The sequence below is a fragment of the Aquila chrysaetos genome, chromosome 10 (genome assembly GCF_900496995.4).
Source record: "Aquila chrysaetos chrysaetos chromosome 10, bAquChr1.4, whole genome shotgun sequence".
NCBI classification, from domain to species: Eukaryota; Metazoa; Chordata; class Aves; order Accipitriformes; family Accipitridae; genus Aquila; species Aquila chrysaetos.
Window position 1 is genome coordinate 42,934,363 of NC_044013.1, and position 16,617 is coordinate 42,950,979.

The 16,617-nt window shown below is 39.3% G+C and overlaps 2 long non-coding RNA genes across 2 annotated transcripts in view; one reads left to right on the forward strand and one right to left on the reverse strand.

Annotated features, from left to right (window-relative positions):
• Positions 1–16,617, reverse strand: part of LOC115347599 — a 48,101-nt gene that overhangs the window by 15,238 nt on the left and 16,246 nt on the right. The window lies entirely within an intron of this gene.
• Positions 291–16,516, forward strand: LOC115347598. The gene is made up of 4 exons (XR_003925543.2): positions 291–1,064; positions 3,767–3,871; positions 12,840–12,963; positions 16,425–16,516. It is a non-coding gene; the product is annotated as an uncharacterized LOC115347598 (long non-coding RNA).

Consider the following 16,617-nt stretch of genomic DNA (forward strand, 5'->3'; position numbering starts at 1 on the left):
AACAACAAAAAAATTAAGAAATTAAATAGCTGTAGGATACTGAACTGGGTGGTCTGATGCAGCGCAGTATCCAGTTTCTATTACATTAGTCACTTCTAATATGATTCTAGATTATATCAAGAGAGGAAAACAATGTGATGAATCAAATTTTAGCTTAAGTTTCCGATTATTTGTTTCTATGGAGTAAAATACTTTGCTTCCCCCACAATGATAAAGCCGACTAATGTCTATGAAAGTCAACCTGTACTCAGGTGACCCAGGAGGGATTAACAGAGGAACTGCAGCTTCATCGGCTCTTGAAACTTGGGGAACAGCCTGTGCTAAATCTGGGCAAACACTACAAGATCCTTCCTGGGGTAAATGAGAGATAATCTCAAATTTCAAGATGTTTGGCTTGGCCTATGAGGGCTGAAGAGAGACTATGTGGATTATGATGGGGAGGGTTGGGGTAGATAATAATTAATTTGGATTTGAAACAGGGAGGATGTTTTTGCGGTACAGGCATCACGACATATCTCAGCGGACACTACAGACAGTTTTATAGGTTCACAGTAACTCCAGAAGACTGCCAAAATGAGAAATAATAGTTTGCACTGCGGGGGGACTCACCGCTGCGGGCAGTCGGGTGGGTAAAGCTCTAATCTTACTTCATTGTAACGTGGACTGTGAAACAGGCTGTAGCTGGATCCTGGCAAAGGAGCAGCTGCATTGGATCCACCTCAGATTCAGAGCACATGAAAAAAAGTCCTGCCGAGATGGGCAACTGCATGCAAGTGGGCAAGACAGATGACAGCTTGTGTGAGAAATACGGGCCCACAGAGCACTCTCGGTAAAGGCTGAGGACCGTGAGGGCTGTTAGCTCTGCCCTCTGTTCAACTCAAATGGGGAAGAGAATGCAGATGAACCGCTGAATATTTCAGTTTCTTTGGGACAAGAGATGGATGCGAGTACAATGCAAGACAGTGACTTTTTGGTTCTTCATCTTCTCAGAAAAAATAAAAGAGCGGACCACCAAAACTGACATGGCACATCGGAAGACAGACAGAAGAACAAATGGAAAAATAGTAAGTGAGACTGTAAGGACATTACTGACTTGCTGCAGCTGCTCTGTGGAGAGTCAACTCAGATGAGGGGATCCCTAGATTTATTTTCCAAAAAGCAAATCCTAAAGAAGGACTTATATCACACTATGTGACAAATCCGCATGTGGCTGCATGTGTCAGCTTCTAATTGCAAGGGGCATTTTGATTTTAAAAGAGCGGGTGAGATGACTGTAAAATTATGCCGTATCATTTAACTGTGATTCCTATAGCACTGTCAATGGATGGCAAATGTAGAGTGGTCAGAGACTGTTACAGGATAATCACCTCTTCAGATGAGAAAATCTGCAGACAGTAGGCAGCTTAATTCCCCATTGAATTAATTCTTTTAGGTGGGCTGCTGTCCTTGCAGCAGCTTAGCTAATAAAGGAGTTAAAAGTTACCCAAGTGGTCTTCTGGAAAGAAGACTTACGGAAAGGCAAAGGGGAGAGAATAGTTCTAGACTAAAAGATAAGTAGGTCATGTAGAAGGTCAAAAGACATTGACAAAATCTTTGTTGATTTTTGGACACATAAGAAAAATGAAATAAGGATCTGCGTTAAGTTTCTCTAGGTTTTTATATGTTTCTTTATCATGTCTGCTATCTGGGCCGTTAGCACATAAATGTGCTGATGTTCTCCATTGTTAGTGTTTCAAAGAAAACTGTGAAGTAGAGGATGCACAGTTGTGAAATATTATGAGCATATTCAATAGCTGTTATGAAAGATTTAGAAAGCAAGGACTAATGATAGTGCCTAAGCAACCAGACTGTGTAGGTCCCGTTGCCAAAAGTGGTATCAGACACTTGGTTTGCATCTGGAGTGCATGACGAGAGGCCCAGAGCCAGACAGAAAATGTTTCTGTGCAGACTCAGCAAGCCAAGAACATGTGGGACACAAGGTCTAGACGGGATACAGCAGTTTAGTGAGCATCTGCTGGGAGGGAAGCTAATCCAGGATTATAACATACTGTTCAAATTGCACATGCTTTGAGAGTAACGGAACACACTTGTAGCAGGTGTTTTCATGATGAAATTTTCTTTATGCACATACTAGCTGAAAATGTTAAACAGAAACAAGTGTGTGTGTGACAGATGATGAAAAAGAGCATTTGAAGTTCAGAAAGAAAGTACAGTGGTATTTCAATTCATCTGAAAATACTTGCATTTTTCAAATGGTAAATTTGCATTTCTATGCAGAACAAATACATACAGAACTGCCAAGCAGGCTTAACTGAAGACTTAATTGATTCAAAATTCTTGCCCTCGTATTCCAGTTGTGGAGTAGCAGTTTCGCACTGACCTCATATACAAACAGCTCCTGTGCTTCAACTAAGAACACTTACTCTGGAATAGCTGTTCCTGAAGAAATTCATCCTTACACTTACCAAAAGCATGACCTATAAGCTCTTGTGATGTAAGTTAGGTGACCAGAAGCATTCTGCACATGACAATAATCTCGCATCAAAGGTTCTGGTGGGATTTTTGGTTAAATTCACAACACCAAAATAGACCTACTACCTACTAGAAAATTTAGTCCTGAAGAGGACAGTAAGAATTATGCTTGTCCACAGATGTCCACCACATATAAAATTCTTCATGATTATTAATAGGAAAAAATGTCAAGTAAGACAGCTGGTATCAAACACTGGGTCATCAGTGCTCTTACAAAAAATAACAAATACTGAAAATAATACTTTGAACAAATCTGCTATAAGATTGAGGCAAACTATACTTTCCAGAGTTTGCTAGCCAACACTACACAACTATTATCCCCTTGTGCACAGCATGAATATTTAAATGTGTATTAGGATGAATTGTATTGTATTGTATTAATTGACCCTATGTTAAAATCAAACTCTATTCTTTCTGAGATAATTTCCAAATTGTTGAGTAACACTAAAGATCTGCGAGTCAATGCCACAGCTATTTTTATGTGAATTACAATAAAATTTGCAGTCAAGGATACATAAGGCTATAAAAGTATAGATTAAAAAAATCGACAGTTCAATAATTGTCTTAATTATGGGTATGATGTCTGAAAACACTGACTGGTCTATGGTCAAAACCAGGTGAACATATTTGTCAATTTAGATCATGAACCTGCAAATTGTGGTGCTGGATAGAGTTCTAAAGTCAGTATAGAGCTCTGTAGGTGCAATGAATTGCAGCATTGAAGCCATCAGTGAATTCTTGACCCTATGAAAATCCACAAAGTTTTGACACTAATTATAGATTTCACCCATTATTTTCCTTGATATATGGTAAGTCAGTAAGATCCTAGTTTATTCATACCTGAAAAGAAAAGCCTAAGGGATTTTACAAGATGGTTAACCTATGACCACTACATTAAGGCTTCAAAACAAATGTAACTCATTTGCTCAGGGATGACAGATTAATAAATTGTTCCACCTCATTATCCCCGTAATACCTGATGGCATAGCTTAGAGGAAGTCTGGCAAATGACATAGGCCAAAGGTCAGTGCTCCTTTTTCAAAAACAAGATTACAAACCTTAATACAAATATAAATGATTCAGTGGATTTATAAAAAGACGGTAGAAATCCTAGTTCAGGTTCAAACAATACTTATCAATGTAAAAATTGCACATCAAGCTGTAAAGCATGGTGCTAGGCACAAGAAATGGGAACTGAAATTGATGCAACTCTGTTTCCGACTTCTCTTCTCAGTGACTGTCACCCTTGGCAATGCTGGTGCTGCCAGACATCCCCACGTGCTGAGGCAGGTCTGTGATCTGCACCACTGAAGCAGACTGTGTACTGCTGGCGGTGAAGGTACCACAGCTGGGCTACTCCAGGGCTACCAACAACCATGACAGGGTGCCTCCTAATTCCTTTCTCTGGGTTGGAACATCAATATAAAATAATAGAGAGAATGAACAGTAGATTAGATACAGTCCTGCAATTCCAAAACTGTGAATCAGGATGAAGACTTTCTTGAGTTAAGCTTGAAAATAGTACCTAATTTTAAATGGTTACGCTTTTGTGCTTTGTAATGTCCCTAGAAATCTTCAAGCCTGCAGGGTCATATTTGCAAGCTTAATCAACAACTGCAAAAACAAAAAGAATATTTAAAATAACAAAACACTTGCCTGCAGAAGTTAAAGAAAAGGTGAATATCATGAAAGCTGTGATGAAATTACGAGACTGGAAGCTATGAACTACAACTTTTAATATAAAAAGATGAAACTAGCTACAAACATGCTGAGGTTTACATACTGATTAGTCTTGGCAGAGAAGCTCATAAAACCAGAAGGTAATAGGAAGAAAGGTGGCTCAAAATAATTACTCTTCATGGTAACAGTCATGCATTTTCTATGCAGGCATGTGTAAACCTTAATGGACAATGTGTAGAATAGAGCAGGGCAGAGAAAACTACGTAACTAAGCAAAAATACTATTTTTTTGGAATTGCTTCTACATCTGTCGAAATAGGTGAAGATTTGCTAAACTGTAGAGTGGACAATATTAAAACGATTATAAAGAGAGCTGAGTACAACAATTTGAATAGCATCACTGCAGCCAGACCACAAGCAGAACACAGACTTTCATGCCAGTATTATGCATGGAACTATAAAGGCTTTTTGTTTCCAGAGTCACAAATAAAAATCATCAAAACTATCGGGTCAAGAACGTCTGCTGTGCCAAGCCTGAAAAGTAGCACAAAATAACCTTCAACCAGCCAGAAACAGTGAGTGAGGAATTCCCCTTGTGAAGGGAAACTGCATTGGTGCAGTAAGGTAGAGTTCTGAGATGCTCTGGTGGGTATAAAAAAAAGGGGGGACTGTAAAAGAGGACAGTTTATTTACATAAAAAAAATCACTGAAAAGTCACTGTCAGGATATAAATCAAAGCTGTTCCTCTTCAGCTTTAACACATACAGAGATCTGTAAACTCAGGGCCAAGAAGCTGAGACAGGAGCCTTGCTCTCCTGCAAAGTCCAGAGTTCAGATGCAGAGAAACTGGTCCTTACTTTTGAGGCACCTCTGCTTGGTGTTTAATATTGCTAGGGTGACTGCAACAACCTATTATCAAGTTATATTCTGCTTTGCTACTACAAAACATATAAAGTAGATAAAAAATTAAAAGTTTCTGTAAATAAAAATGTTATGTAGAAACAAACATGTATTCTGTTTGGCAGCAAATATTTTGTTACCAAAGCACCTGGTGTTTTAAAATGTTGATATTTGTATCTTTCTTGGCTGAATATTTTAAGCAGGAAGAAGGGCTCTGGAGAAAGAATTAGAGTGGGAAAGGAACACCATAACCATCAACCTCAGTCATGTTAGAGATTAATTCATAACGTCACTTGCACTGAAAAATTACTTGTATTTCACCTCTCTTTTTCCAAGGGTCTTTAATTCTTCCTCTGCAAAGGAATGTTATTTTTGCTGCTCAATTACATTTTAACCATTCAATCAGATCGAGCTATATATAAACGTATGGACCCCTCGTTTCAGATTCCCTTACTCAGCTTTTACTTCATGAAGAGAAGAGCTGTGTTCCAAGGTCACAACTGATTAATCTTGACCTGTGAACCTTGAAAGTGTAAAGTCTTAATATAAATGTATTACTCTACATAGTAAAGTGATATGTACTCTGTATCCATGACAAATAATGAACTGAATTTTTCTGCCTTTACTCTTTAGTTGCTAATTAAGCACTTAACTACAAGATCTGTTAACTCTTTGGCCCTCTTTGGATAAATTATGTGCCTACAAAAAGAGTGAAATCATTTGGCCCTTTGAGGAGGGGTGATGGAGGTACCTTCTTGTCAGGTATTTGAAAAAGATTTTTTGCTAAACCTTGAGGATGCTCATGGTGGAGTTGCCATAGGCATGCTTCAGTCTTGTGAAGTGTATATTATTTACAAGTGTACATGTTCAAGGCTTCCAATAATATTGTGGCAATATTTTTATATTACTGGTACTATGATTTTTTTAATATATTATTTCTGGTAATATTTGTTAGAAATTAAGCCACAAGACAGAGGCAAGTGAAATAGAATTATTTTAGAAGAAAATTTTTGCTGAATGGATACTGTCATCACAAATTCAATTATACAGGAAATAAACTAATTTAAACTAAACTAAACTAAACATTTGAGGGGAAAAAACTATTTCCTTTTAGTGGCATCACATGAAGTTAAGTTTTTTAAAGGAAAATACCTTTTTTTTACATTCATTAATATGTGCTTCTGGAATGTGCATCTCATGCATCTTTCTATAAGAAAGTCTAATCTAAGTAGACGGACAAAAGCCTGTGCTATTGATATGCTCATGGTGAGCAAAATCAAGCTGTATTTCCAATGCCCATTGCAGCTAGGTAAGATGCTAAAACACTGGTTCACATTTCAAGTGCTTTCAGTGCAGTCTTATGTGGGTTTCCACCATGCAACACCAGTGATGCTGGTGGAATTCCTGCAGTGTACCAGTGAGGGGACCTGGGCTTCCAGACTCCAAGACAGATCGGAACAGAGAGGAGTGGCAATGCCTCTGCAGCTCTGCTATGTACAGTACAAAGAAGAAAAAATAACATCTATATTCTGGTCAATCTTACAGAGTAGATTTCTCATCATGTGTGCAGTTCACTGGCAGCCTCTTAGAGGATAATGAAGTTTACCACAAAATAGGACTTATACCACCTGGCACTTTCAAGTTAACCAGAAGACAGTAAAGTCAAAACACATTTACCAGGTGCTTCTTGTAATTGCAACCAGGACTGGAAACATTTACAATTGTGACAATGCAATTAGTTGTGCTCAATGGACACTGTGAAATCATTTTCAGAATACATTAGGACAGTCTTACACCGGTGTTTTCAGCAAGTAGATACCATATTTCCTGCAGATCTGAGGCCCAATGCAAGTGAAAACATAATAAATCTATTTTTATCCTTAATAATTCATTTCAAAGTACTGACAGGCACATTAGGCACTCCTGTCTAAAATTAGTTCTGTTCACGCTGGAAGCACCATTTATTCTATCAAGCTATTTGTATGCTTAGTATCAGAAGACTTCTTCTGGGAGATGATACCATTTTTGTGCGAGGTTTCTCTGAAATATCTTGTTTTGTTCCTAGAACATAGTATTGCTATCGTAATTAACATCCTAAAGCTCTGTGAATTGTGCATCATTAAAATCTCCTTTAACTTGCAGACCACTCTGGGAAACAAAATACAAATCCACTCTCAAGAAAGTAAGCAGTAAGATAAAAGGATGACTGGTTTAGGAAATGCCAAACTTTGACCCCACCATTGCATTTTACCATCAGGAAGGGTGCTGCAGCCATCACAAATGAGCAATGGATTATTCTTCACCTGTGGCGTGCCCATGGCTGCAGCCGTCAGTCTTCGCAATAGTAGCTCCAGTTGCTGTCTTTGGGCCCAAGGCCAGTAGTAAATAACATCTCAGTAATAAATAAAACCTCCCATTATGACATACTCTGATCAGATGCTCTAGGGGCACAGAGAAACCCTAACCCTGCTTATGACACTGCACTACCAGTTCTACTAGGCATATTTTCTTAATGTGGTTTCCTTTTAAAGGTTTTGGAGGACTCATGAGCACACGAAACAATCTTCCACAATTTAAGCCATTACTGCTGTTGCAGCCCTGCGTATTCCCCAGTGCCTAGGCAGCTCTCAGAACAGCCATCAGCTTTGCTTATGTCTAAAGTGCTTACATACTTACTAAGACTCATTCAGAGAGATAAAATGAGATTTTTAAACCAGGTGTCAATTTTTGTCCAAAGCTGCCCACCACCACAGGAGAACACACAGCAATTCCTCCTCTAGACACTGTGCAGTTTCACTGCCATCTTCCCAGAAGAACAAGAGTGAAGGCAGCAAGGTTTCGGCCATCACAAAAGGCTTGGAGGTGGCATATTACATACATTTACTACAAACTCCGTCTGATCTAAATCAACATAAGCTCATCGCTTCTGGACGCTCCATTTGAAACGATTGTTACCATCCCTGTGGTTGGGTTGATCAGCCACTGGATGTCACTATTAGTCTGAATACATAAACCCAAACAGCATTTGTTTGGCATTAGAAAATTTTTAAAGACAGGATGAATCTGAGCACACTACATAGCGATAATATTTTCAGATGCTGAAAGCATTTGCTCAAGTCTCACATTTCTATCAAGTATATGGTATAAGAAGTACCTGGTTTAATACTTTCTTTTTTTCTTTTTTGGTGATTAATTTATGAATCTGATAGCAACTCATGTGTTCTCAATTTCAGTCCTCTCCTGACAATAAAGTCACGTCCCGTGCCATTTGCTAATTTCCACGCAGAACTGACATGCAGACTCCGGCATCCTGCAAAGCGTTCCTGAATCAGCCCCAGCTACATTGCGTTTTTTCCCAGGGATGAAAAGCACCTTTTCCACACCCCCGGCATAGCTCACTGTCTCCCTCCCATGGACAGCCCATATAAAGACGTGTCAGAGCTGGCTGGCTTTCAGTGCAGACAACAGATGCCTTGAGATCTTCAATTCCAAATTTGATTCTGTTCGATCAAAACGTGTCCAGAGTCACAGCTACACAAAATGTCCCAAATCAGGAGCTGTCAAGATACACTGTTGAATTAGGAGAGGAGAAAGGGAAACTTTTATTCTTTATCTCCTAAAATCTTCAAGTATCAAGTATCAAACTACAGAAAACAGATAAACTAAACTAATGTTCTTCTTTGTAGGGTTAAAGGCCAGAAGATCTGTTTCTCAAAAGGGTGAGAAAAGTTGCACTGGCAAAGGTTGAAGGGTGTTAGCACAACCAGCCAGAATAAGCATAAAATCATTGAACAAGGTGCAAGGTAATGGAGAATCTGAGCCAAGGAGCATAAAATGAAAATGGAAAATCCAGAAAAAAAAAAAAAAATCCAACTCTACCAGTCAGATGATGTGAAATACTTTTATAAAACTCAATTTTGGCAAGGTCCCAACTATATTGCAAGGAGAGCCAGTCGCAGGCAGTACAAAACAGAAACCTGAAATGCTAGCTCCTAACTCCTTCCTGTACAGGGACAGGGTAGTTATATTGGAGCAAATACAGAAACACTCAATAATGATGCTCAGGACCAAAAAAAAATCTCTCTTGAATGTCCCACCAATGGCAACAAAACAGCCAGTGACAAAATCACATATAAAAACAATCTAGACAAAGTTCTTTTAACATATGCATTAGGGTTTGTTTTGGAAATTAAGATAAACACTAGAAAACAACTTTGAAATGAAAAACACCAGACCTGATTCTTACCAGCCCTCATAACTAAAAAAAAAAAAAAAAAAAAAAAAAATTAAATTGGTGGTAACTGCTTTTCAGTCTATGATACACACTAGAATAAATGAAATGAGGATCGGGTCCATTTTCCTGATGGTATGTACTTCTGTGCATTTATTTCCTACTGTAAAATTAATGGCACAATTTTTCAACACTTCTTCAACCTAAAATACAAAACCATTTAATTATCCAACTGACATTATATGAAACCATTTCATTATAAGCTCTTTATCTCAAAGAACAACACCCTTTAAGACCAGCGCTCATAAAAGGGACTCCAAGCCAGGGCAGGAGACCTGCCGCTGCAAGGTCACCTTTCAGACTTCATTGCGGTGATATACTGGGTTTCTGCACGGCCCCTGCGACAGCCGGCTTGCTGGCCTTCCGTTTGCTCTGTGGTGAATGGTCGCTGATTGCAGTTCAGTGCTCCTCATGCTCCAGGAAAGACCGAGCATCAAACACATCTCTCGCAGCAGCTCAGAGCAGATCGATTACATCTCTGCTTAGCCAGATGTGCACAATATAGTCATAACACTGAAGCGAGCTGAGTTTGGCTGCACTTGACAGTCACTGAGACAGAACAAGGAGGCCTCATAATATCAATACATCAAAGAGGAGAAGAAAGGTATTTGAAGAAAAGATATTTGAAGCAATTTTATGAAAATGGATGACCAATTTGTTTTACAGCTATTTTGAAATAATTATTTAAAATAATTAGATTGCTCTGAACCAATACTGTAATTTTAACACAGGTATAATCGCTGTAAATGACATTAAGAGCTTGTCTACAGGCAAATTGCATTGCTCTGATTATAATGGGATTGTTAAAGCTCAGCAAATCCCCAAGTCCAGATCTAGTTGACATAGCAGAAAAGGAAGGGAAAGAATTTATGCCAGAAAACCTAAAACATCTTGGGCTTACACTGACATAGTTATTTCAGTCAAAAGAACTCCTAACTAACCAAAACAATTGGACTTGAACAGAAGCAAGGTATACATCAGTCCCAAAGCACAGAACTGCAATGGAAGCAGTGCTGAAATTTTGCTACATTTAAGCTTGAAAGATAATCTGAGCAAGTGTCATTAACACTGCCTTTTAACGGTGTCCTTCTGCAGGTTGCACAGCAACTTGGGAAGAGGAGATGTGAACATACCAAAGTCCAAGGCGGTGGCTTTGCAGTGTTAAGATTACTGACCTCTCCAGTCGGAGCTCTGAAGGGTGTCAGTGGTAAGCAACATGGCAGCTGGCCTGCAAGGACCTGTAGCAGTGATTCTCCAGACATGCTGAAGACTTTTTAATAATAGGTTACAAAACCAATAGATATATTTCTTTCACCTTGAAAATCAAAGTTACAGTAACTTCTAATCTGACAATCCGGTATCTGTACTTGTTCCCCTCTAACTCCTAAAGAATGTGAACAATACTGCAAACATTTCCCCCAGATCAGAGGAAACAGATTGTAAAAATCATTTTAGAGAAAGCCTTTACAAAAAGTCCTGGCCGCTGAAGTTCATGACAAAATTCACACTTAAGCGGAAACAGAAATGAGTTCAAATCAGTAACTACCTGCACCAGGTTCCGTCTCGAAAGCTGAAAACTAGAAATGAGAAGAACAACTGACCTAAATATTCAGACATTACTTAGTGACTGTTAGTGAATCTATTTTTGAGTGGTTAACTGTAGACTTCTCAAAGAAACTTGATCACCAGAGATAAAACTTTAACAAGGCAGCACCTTTTAATGTATTTCAGTTTGAGGCATATAGAACTACTAATCACTTCAGTGAAAAATTGGGTCAGAGTTATCCCCATCTTCCCCAAAGTGCTGTAAAACTAGATTTAAGTGTATATATAGTTAAATTAATGTATAATTATATATTTATATATAATTTTGTATTCTACTTAGCAGAGACGGCAAACTATAGTAAGTGCTGAAACATTTTGGATGGTATTCACTAAAGAACAACAGTAAAAATGCCAACCACAGGGCATTTTTTGCTAAGTCCACTTTCAATCCTGTTCTCAATAGATAAAAAATCTACATTAATTAGTAAGTCAAAAAACCCTCTACAATTCCTAATGCACTAGGCAGAGACAGGGTTATTTTGTACCTGTTAATTAACAGATATAAGATGCAATATGGATGTAAACAAACACATTTATATGTTATTTATGGTTGCACAGATCTGTAAATAAGAAAATAGGGATAAGTAAAGATGTATTATTTTCCACCAATATTTCCAAACTGATTCATTGTATTTCTACCATATGTTCATACGTAAAGTCTTAAATTAAGAAAATTTAAGCACAGCATGCCTTTAGTGGACCACATCCTCAGTAAGCGTAACTCAGCAGGTAGTAAATCACAGCTATTTGTGCTGGCTGGCAATGTAGCCCTAGATTTGCTGTAAGCATTATCTGTGCTTTCATATTTCTTAAGAAGCAGCCTGTTAAGGTTCCATTTTCAAATGTTTTTCATCAATAATGCCTAAAGGTGGCATGCTCACTAAACAATCTTGCTAGAAACAATACAAGATAAGACATAAAAGACATATTAGATTACCTAGTACATCTCCAAATGCAACAAAAATAAATGCAAAATGCTTTGGGGTTTGTCGCTTGCAGTATGCAGCAGCTTTTCCATTATGCTTTGCCTGATCCTTTGCCAGATTTCGTCAGAAAAGCTGAGTGCTAGGACGAATGGAAAGAGCTTGTCTAGAGGTCACACTGTGGGAGCTGGGAAGCAGCAGGCTGGTCTCTCCTGACTTGCTCTAACGCCTTACCAGGTCCTTTCTGCCTTGTTCTACCCAGCTATCAATACGGACATTTAAGCTTCCTTCCCATGTAAGTCTTACAGATAATAAACAATCATATCAGTGTTACTACATTTATTAACTAACATTAATGCTATAAGTAAATCCAGGACCCCCCAAATGGATTGGGACTTCTAGTGTTGTGTGACACAGCCAAAGATAGAGAGTTTAAATTCCTAAATCATATAATCGTTCAAATACAAATTATAGGACCTGAAGTAACTTCATACTGTAATTTAAATGCTTCAGTAGTGATTGCTGTTGCTTTCCATCGCCTCACCTACAGGAGGGGGACTCCCTGGTTCTTGCAGCCTGCATTCTATCAGCCCTTTCAACGACGGGGTCCGTTACCATGGCCCACGCCAAATACCACGACTATAATAGTTTTTTTCCACCCTAACTTGACATATTTTTGCCAAAGCCAATCTCTTCCTTATAACTTAGAATCACCTGGAGGGATTTTCTGCTGTCCTTCCTTGCTTCACAGAAGTTTACTTCTTATCCTTCAGCAATTCTGAGCTGCACTCCTTTCCCTATTTATCTCCCTCATTCCCTGCTTACACTGTTAGCAGCTGTACTCCTACACACTTTCATCTTTTTTTTTTTTTCCTCTCTCTGCTGTACTCTCTACTCTACTTTCTGGAGCATGACTTTACAATTGACTCCAATCATGCAACTGAGTTCAGAACTGGTGAAGTCAATGGGAATCTTGGAGGACATGGGAGTGCTGTCGAGGAACAGTCACCAGATCAGGGCTTTGGACTGCAAGGTCCACACGACAAGACTGTGTCTGTGCATCTGTGTCTATGAAGTTCATATGTACCTCCATATGTTACACAAATATGGGTAGGGAGGCTGCTTATTGCCAGGTGTGCTGGGAGGAAACATTTACTAGTATTTCCCAGATAAGTACTATTAAAATTGTGAAGATCGCTGCCATTTCAGGAGCGTTGCAGAAATCATTTGGTGCTAAGAAAGTATTTTGAAGCTGAGAAGAGCTAGGTAGGCACTACTATTATAAATAATAGTTTCCTAATTCCTAGTCCGAATATGTTAGTAATAGCACAACAAACAGCTAGGCTAGAAGTACACTGTGAAGCAAAACCAACTAGATGAGTTTCGTTTTCTTTTGGTGAGGAATTACTCATTACAGTTGTACTACACGAGTCCACAGTGTTGGCTTTGAGCTGCCAGCTCCCTAGGGCAAGGTTTAAATTAAGTCCTCTTCTGCCTTTTTTTTTTTTTTCTTTTTTAATCAGGAAACTATTTATAGTCATTTCAGGTTTTGTAATCTTCTCCAACCCACTGTTAAAAAAATAACAAACAAACAAAAGAATACCTAAAGCTAAATGTTGACTCCAAACCCCCTTTTCCAGCCTCCTATTTAATCAGCCTTGTAGCATATTGGAAAATAGATCATTTAGTTCCACTTCATTATTATGGGGGTAAAAAAAATCTTACAGTCAGGCTTAAAGCACCTAAATACCTAAAGCCATATTCTAATCTATAAAGCACATGGGTGTAAAACAGGCAGGCAATTTTTCATTTCCTTGGGGCAACATTGTTTATGGTGACTGGCAGGGGCTTTCTGTATTTCATCAGGCCCTTTATGAGCACACTGCCAGGCACATATAGCTGCACTTGCTGCATTAGGATCAGATTATGTGCAATGGTACGTCTACCCTGGCAGATAATGGATATGTGGCTGTAAAGGGGGGCAATGGAGGGACTGGTGCAAGGAAATTTGAAATTGCTGGCTACACCCTTAGAAATATATAGGGCTTAACATATCAAATGCATACTGAATTAGCATGAATTTAGTAGTGCTGCCAGTGAAAGCCACCCGCAATCAAAGCAAATAATTTTACCCTTAAAATGTCTTGCAAAATACTCCCTATCACCTATCCAGGAGATAGTCGCCTGCCTGCAGAATGGATTTTGAACCACCAGAGAGGAAAAGTTCAGGAGAGGTTCTTCTAACCTGGAGAAGACTCTCATCTTCCTGTGGTTAAAAAAACCCACAGAATTCTGTGGTGTCACAAACATTTAGGAACTGGATTATATGATCCCCTGTGATGGCAGCTGACTAGACTCAATTACAGACGGTCCATTCCAATTGTACGTTCCTTCAGCAGATTTTCAACTGGCATCTGAGAATGTGAGATTGTTGATAAACAGGCCTCAAATTACATTAATGACAAAGTGATAATATCTTTGAACTCATTTTGGTTTGGTTCTTTCACATGTTGTTCATCAACATTCTAATATCAAAATAAACAAATGTAAATACTGCCTGATGATGCTGGTAAAAAACATCAATAAAGATTGAAGAATTAATTAAAATGGAAAAAAATTCTCTGGGGAAGGACCTATCTGGGACTTTTTGTTTTGAAATATGTAAAGCTGGCCACTACTTTCTCTACCTTTTTTCTCTGAATGGGCACTGCTTTCATCCATGCATACTACCACATTAATTAACTGCCCTTAGGAAGCTGACATGAAAACACCTTTCTTCTGGTCCAAAATGATGGAGGTATTCTAAAAGCAGTTACATTAAAATATAGGAAAAAGGCACAAAGTCCTCATTTCTTTGTATTTCACAAAGATAGTGAAGCATTTCTGGACCTAGCCAGAAGCAAAAACTTGTTAAGTTGGTTTTCAAAATAAATCAATTTCAGGGACTAAAATTGTTCTACCTGTTCATTGTGTACTGGCCAGAGATTATGGATATCCTCGTGTTTGCTGGAGTAGCTGTGTAAACATGTACTAGTAAAAGGCAGAACTGATGCCTGCCGTGAGGCTCAGTGTGTTTGGTGATGGAGGCAAGCAGCGTCAGCTTGGTAATTGTCATGCCCTCTATTGGGAGTCTGTGTCCTGCCACCGATCATCAAAAACTCGACCTAATAAATCCTTTTCTCTCTCCAAGTTCTCTGTCATGGAAAGAACATCTCCCTCCTTCTTGCGTATGGCCAATGGGCTGGTCAGTCAAGGAGGGGGAGAGAGATGAATAGCGGGGTGCTCTGGAGGCAGGCAGGGTGTCTGGGTATTTGATCTTTGCAGGCGGCGTCTGTGAAAAGCTGCATGCAGTTTGCAAGCCACAAGTTGTTATCGTCTGATGCAGACACTGTACTGTACAAGGTACAGCGCAGAGACTGTCTGGTGGTATGCTGACTGCAGAGCAGCAGCACAAGGAGAGGCTTATTTAAAAATACAGACACGTAAGCAAGACGGAAACCCCACCTCCATGTGATTGTCTGAGAGGGATCAAATGGGTAGAAATGCCACAGATAGACACACTCCTCCCAGCATAATTGTTACTATCACAGCTGTGGTGGAGAGAGGGGGAGGAGAGCGGATGATGCAAGGAGCTTGGCATCATGCTTAGCAATCGCTAGACTGCACCCTTTCGTAAGAGGCGAGGAAGCGCTGGAATCCACCAGAGACAGCCCAGCTCTGCACGCTGTCACCATCACCGCGTGTGCAGAGCTGGGACTGCAGAGCCGGCAGCGACACGCTGCATCTGCATCTGCATCTGCATCTGCTGCGCAACCCTCCGGACGCATGCAGCCTTCCCACCCCACCCCACCCGCCCAAAGTTTATCCAGCTATGCGATTTACTCCAACACCACCAGTTCTTAGTCACGCATTTTCAGAGCTCATTACAAAGAGTAATTAAATGGTCATAACATTCCTAGCCTTAACCCTATTTAGTAGATAAAGTGGATAATTAAGCATTGTTAGCTCCATTTTGCATCTATGGAAACTGGTGAGAGAGGCTAATGCAAGGTCACAGGGCTACTCTAAGTCAATTTAAGATTATAATACATTGGTTACTAACTCCTTCATCCAAAAATGCTGGGATATTTTAAGGAGTTATGGATCAAAACTGCTATTCCTGTCTTATCACTGAGAAATCTAATAGAGAGAAGTGTTACAAGATTTAACCGAATCAAGTATTTGAGAACTTGAAATGAGCACTGGTATTTTGTATTTCATCAATCAGGGTGAGATAACCACCATCTCTTTTTAAACAATCTCTGTTTGATGTAGCTGACTGTTCTTATGTGCATATCCTTGTACTAATATATAATGAAGTACTCAGATGTGACAAATCTGATACCCGGCCTGTGGAACTGAGTTTTAAACGTTATTATTTGTAGCTGCCTAGGTAGAACCACAAAACCCTGACACTCATTCTCTGTTGGATTTTTTCATTTTTGTTAACTGCAGCAACAGCTCCAAGACGTTGGACAAGCCTCTCCCGTGACAGCACCCTTCCCCGAGTTGACCATGAGTCACTGGAGACTATAGTTCAAACTGCTGTATCCTTCAGGCTATATATAGCTCTATTTCTATAAACAGTTATCTCACTTTTGGCCAGTCAGCTTGCTTCATTCAAAAGTGTTTATCTTGCCCTAACTGC